The 6,000-nt window shown below is 48.2% G+C and overlaps 1 protein-coding gene across 1 annotated transcript in view; it reads right to left on the reverse strand.

The window, feature by feature from the left end:
* PAK2 (p21 (RAC1) activated kinase 2) overlaps window positions 1-5,088 on the reverse strand; it is a 52,333-nt gene extending 47,245 nt beyond the window's left edge. The window contains exon 1 of the mRNA XM_083178377.1: window positions 4,910-5,088. The gene's annotated coding sequence lies outside the window, so the exon portion shown is untranslated. The remainder of the gene's footprint in view (window positions 1-4,909) is intronic.
* Between the last annotated feature and the right edge of the window lie 912 nt (window positions 5,089-6,000).

A 6,000-nucleotide genomic window follows, 5' to 3' on the forward strand; every position in this document is an offset into this window, starting at 1 on the left:
TATATTTGGCTGAATCGGGATTGAATAGCAAGCAAAATCGCACCGTGCATACCCACTATTAGTCATGGTAAGCCCTTTTGCCCACCTAAATTTAGTGCCGATGGGCGCGAAAAACAACTGGTGCCCGGCTTCAGAACATTTGCGAATGTTAAGTGACAGGCAAAGACTTTTCATCCGATACCAAGCCTTCAGAACAAGGGATTGGATGAAATGCATGTCGCTTTCCTCCGACTCTGAACCGAGGTACGTTCCCATGCTCCTTGGATTGGAGACGCAGATAGTCATGGCTGACATAAATATTTATCAGATCCCACAGCCATGACTGGGATTGCATAGGATACATTGTATGCAAAATGTATCGCATGCGGTCCAGCCGCCCAGGAGCTGCATAGATTGAATGAATGTTTGAACTACTTATGATGACCAAACAGCCCCAGTGATGAACACTATCTACCAGATTGTCATGTTGTGAATGTCTAACCATTTTAGATCAGACTAGATATACAATGGAGAACTTTGTCCTAAGCCATAGAGGAAGTCCAGGTTAATGATCTTTGCAAACGGACAATAACAAAACAGCCAAAACACAGTGCACAAGTTAATGTACAGACCATTTTAAACAAGTGGTAGCTCTTCTATTAGATTAAATGGACATATCTTGCTCATATCAATATCATAAAATCAGAGTATAACTCTATGTTTAGGAGTCAACCAAATTAATTAGTACAGCAATTTAGTTCCAAACTCACAGTACATTAACCCACCACCCACAGGAGCAGGTGAAAAGGTGGAAAAATCTCTATTATAGAATAAAAACATTGAATACAACATGTTCTATATATGATGCTACTGTCGCTTATATACTTTTAACAGGGGTGTAACTAAATATTCATAGGCCCCATAGCATAAGTTTGTAAGGGCCCCCTATTTAGCACTATGTAAAACATATTACTTAAACAGCAAATATGGGCCCCCTGCAGCTCTGGGCCCCATAGCAGCTGCACCCCTTGCACCTATGGCAGTTACGCCCTTGACTTTTATGTTTATCTCCATGTGATTTTGTTGTTATTTATTTCATTTCCTTATATGTGTCATAACTATTTTGTGTTCCATATACAATGATACAATACTAATGGAACCCAGCATACTGCTTATGTGACTGTGTTTACTTTATGCAATTATTATAATTATTATTCCTTGTATTTCCTCTTACATGTCATAAATAGTAATTGTTCGCTTTTTATTGAGTAGCGATACTTGAATAATTTTTTTTTTTTTAAAGTAATAAAAACATTGGGACATAGGGCCTGATTCAGACATGATCACTGGGCTGCTAATTTTCAAACACAGCAAACAGATATAGGCCGCCCTGCCAGAGTAAATTCCCATCCCGTGCAAGCCTTAATGATTTCCCAGTGTGTGCAGTCTGTGCATAGCCCTGGACATACGTGGTGGCTGCAATAGCATCAGGCTGATCATGGCCGAAGCAGACGTCACACTTCCTCCCTCCAAAAGCCTGGGAATGCCTGTATTTTACCTGACACTCCTTGAAAATGGGCGGTTAACACACCCAAACGCCGGCTTCATGTCAATCACTTTGAGAATGGCCAGCAGTAAAAAAAGAGAAGCAGGCTTTCATCGCAGGACGGCCTTGCACATGCGTACTATGGGCCGTACACATGTGTAGTCTAACGAAAATCGTCCGTGCCCCTTCTAAACCCCCATGAACAATAACACACTTGGGCACCCTTATACATTGCTTCTTGGGAGCGACCCAGCATTTGCGATGCAAGGTCCCCCACAGCGACGCTGACATCATCGGGGGGGGGGGGGGGGCAAGGGAGAAGGCAGCGTTTGGAAATGACACTGCCTCCTCCTCCTTATAGTGTGAACAGGATCCTGGTCGCAGAACCCGAGTTACCCATTCACAATGCACAGCAACCTGGGTCAGACCCAGAATTAAGCCTTCTTTTAACCCGGTTTGGAATGCCGGGTTGCTGGACCAAGGTATTTTCAGAAGGCCCCTTAACACCACAGGTCGGCCCGGCATCAACCCAGGTCGGACCCTAGTTATTTTTTGTCATGTGAAAGGGTATTGTAGAGATACAAATATTGTAATCTGGCAAATATCAGTTTTCAAGTGAATTTCTAAAAAATAAAAGAAATGGGTTAAATGATGTGGGACATGTATGTAGAGGTATTGTAACAACGTAAGCTTCTTTTTGAACTTGCACATGGGAGTTACAAGCGAATTTGGCTTTATGCTAATTTTTTTAATCGTTTGTAAAAACACTGAGTCCATTTTTTCATGCAATTTCCCAGGTTGCCTATTGTAGAACAGTAAACACAACCTCAGCCCAAGTCGTCAATGATAATGGAATGTCACATTTGTATGGCGCACGCATTGCCACAATATATGCAACTTTCGGAAATTTACTTTTGCAAACGCTTATCTAAAGCTGGATACAGACTAGACTATAGGCCATCCAATCCAGGACATCATCCAGTATGTACCAGCTATGTACAACTAGGGGTGAGCGAGTTCAGTTTTACTCAGATCTCAAAGCGGGATCTTATTGGCTATCCAAAACACTTGACAGCCAGAAATCCGAGATTGCGATAATTTGTCAAAAAGAACCGAGTAAATCCTAATCCGCTCACCCTTACCTATATTGCATGCTCCTGTGCATCATCAGCGACATCGCATGCGAAGACAATGGAAGGCACCGCTACCGAGGGCAATGCTATTGGCATCACCTGTATGCAGTTGCCGATGCAGAATGCACTGCATGCAATGTTGCTTTACACACACATTATATAGAGCACGGGAGTCAAACACAAGGCCCGCGGGCCAAATCCGGCCCGCCAGACCTCATCATGTGGCCCGCGCGAGGAGATAGCACGCAGGGCAGTGTGTCCCAGCTCCTGCCTAGGCCACCTCCTCTCACCCACCCCACCGCGGCCGCCTTCCCTGTTCCTCCACTGTCGGCGGCCATGTTCCTGTAGGCACATATGTATGCGGCTACAGAAACATGGCCGCCGGCCTCCACAGCTACGTGGAGGAGGGCCCGGCCGCCTGTTCCCTCTGATGCCCGGCAGTGACAGACACTGGGTGGGGACGTCATGACGATGACGCCGCCCGCCCATGCGTCTGTAGAGAAGTAGGAGCAGGCAGGGAAGCTGGACCGGGAGTCGGGGACAGTGTGGCCGCAGCAAGCAGTGAAGAAAAGCTGGAAGCCGCAGCAGCTGCAGGACAGACGGAGAAACAGTAAGTGAGGATGAGGATCACACTCACAATAAAAAATATATATATAATCGGTACTTGTGTACTTTCACGGCTCCCACGATGTGCATCAGACAGAGAAAAATTGCATCAGATCGCATGCGATCTGATGCAATGCGATGTCATTTTTCACAGAAATTATGGACATGAGTTGACATCATGTAAAATGCACCCCAAATGTCATTTTCACACTGTACCACCCCAACTATCAACGCCAACCCGAAGCGTGGCGGTACGCGTCCTACGACCTTTTCATACCCCCACTATCCACGTCGGCGTGGAGTTGAGAATAGAAAGTGTGGCGAGCGCAGCGAGCCACCGAACCCGAAGCGTGGCGAGCGGACACGGATACCTGTGAAGCCCGCGAGGGGACACGGATACCTGTGAAGGTATCCGCGTCCGCTCGCCACGCTTCGGGCTCGTTGCGCTTGCCACACTTTCTATTCTCAACTCCACACTGACTTGGATAGTGGGGGTATGAAAAGGTCGTAGGACGTGTACCGCTGCGCTCGCCACGCTTCGGGTTGGCGTTGATAGTGGGGGTGGTACAGTGTGAAAATAACATTTGGGGTGCATTTTACATGATGTCAACTCATGTCCATAATTTCTGTGAAAAATGACATCGCATCAGATCGCATGCGATCTCATGCGATATTATAAAAAAAATGCATAAAAATACGGGAAAATCGCATCGCATGCCACTACATATGGCATGCGATGGGAGCCGTTAAAGTACACAAGTACCTTTATATCTGCTGTTTCCTGAGGTGTCCCGGTGTATAATAATAATAATGCCATGACACCACAGGCTGCTCCTCCTGTATAATCATTTATGTGTCATGGCATTACTTTTATTATATTATACAGGGGGAGCAGCCTGTGGTGTCATGGCATTATTATTATTATTATTATTATTATACAGGGGGAGCAGCCTGTGGTGTCATGGCATTCATTTTATATTATACAGGGGGAGCAGCCTGTGGTGTCATGGCATTATAATTATACAGGGGGACCTACAGATACAACCGGCCCTTTGAGGGTGACCAAACTGCTGATGCAGCCCCCGATGAATTTGAGTTTGACACCCCTGATATAGAGTGTGTACCAGGCTAATACTAAATGGGCTCCATCATGCCAGAGAGTATATTCACTGGAAACAGACTAGTAGCACAGGCTCCAGTGCAAAGCTCATATAACATGGTGTGATACAGATGCAAAAATTACTTGCCATCTCCAGAACTCTGCACAGTATGAATTACAGTGATAGATACATAGTAATATGTGTGCTCCCTTACACACATGTCACTAACAGCTATTCATAAACTTTCAGCCAGCAGCACCCTCATATACAGGACGCGGTTGCTGCAATATCCTGGTACCGGGTGTTACACTGAGCACCGGGTGATAGGGGGCTAAATAGTGATTTGTGTGACCCCATTTAATATTATACATGTGTGTGTATATAATAGGTGTGATGATACACGTGCTATGCAGTCTCCTGCACACCGCGGCCCCACTCCGACTGCACCCTGCCATACACACACCATACATACACTGCGCGGCGGGTCACACACGCGCATACACACCCCCCCTCTCGTCCTACGCTTGGCGTGCCGCTGCGTTTACCGTTAGTTCCGGTGTATGGCTGCGGCCTGGACTCCCCGCCGGTGCCGGCTCCCTCCTAAGTACGTTCTCCTCCTTACAGGCTGCTCCTGTCGCTGCACACACAGACCCTCCTAACCCTCACCCTTTCCGGTTCCGGGTGCTCTGGCCAGCACGCCGCCGCCTCCAGGCCTCCTCCTCCCCTTCCCCTCCTCCGGGCGGTGACAGCCCGGATACTCACCCGGGCCTCATCCTCTCTCTCATTCTCAGGGAATCCGCTGTTTGTCCTCACCCTCCAGGCTGCTGTGACCCGCTATCTCTCTCCTCACCCTCCCAGCACCTAGGGCACACTGTGACCCGATATCTCTCTCCTCACCCTCCCAGGGCACACTGTGACCCGCTATCTCTCTCCTCACCCTCCCAGGACACATTGACCCACAACATCTTTTCTCATCCTTCCAGATCCTAGGGCACACTGTGACCCGCTATCTCTCCTCATCCTCCTAGCTTCTAGGGCACACTGTGACCCGTCATATCTCTCCTTACCCTCCCAGCACCTATGGCACACTGTGACCCACCATATCTCTTCTCAACCTCCTACCTTTTAGGGCACACTGTGACCCGCTATCTCTCTCCTCACCTTCCCAGCTCCTAGAGCACACTGACCTGCTATTTCCCTCCTCACCCTCCCAGCTCATATGGCACACTGTGACCCACCATATCTCTTCTCACCCTCCTATCTTCTAGGGCACACTGTGACCCACCAGATCTCTCTCCTGACCCTCCCAGGGCACATTGACCCACAACATCTCTTCTCATCCTCCCAGATCCTAGGGCACACTGTGACCCACTGTCTCTCTCCTCACCCTCCCAGCTTCTAGGGCACTCTGTGACCTGCCCTATCTTTCTCCTTTCCAACCCAGCTCCTAGGGCACACTGACACACCACATCTCTTATCACCCTAGTAGGGCAAACTGTGACCCCCTGTCTTCCTCCTCACACTTCCAGCTCCTAGGGCACTCTCACCCGCCAAATCTTTCTCCTCACCCTCCCAGCGCCTATGGCACACTCTCTCTCCTTACCCTCCCAGCTTTTATGGCACAGTGTGTACCACA

The sequence above is a fragment of the Crinia signifera genome, chromosome 3, assembly GCF_055691185.1.
Source record: "Crinia signifera chromosome 3, ASM5569118v1, whole genome shotgun sequence".
Taxonomy (NCBI): domain Eukaryota; kingdom Metazoa; phylum Chordata; class Amphibia; order Anura; family Myobatrachidae; genus Crinia; species Crinia signifera.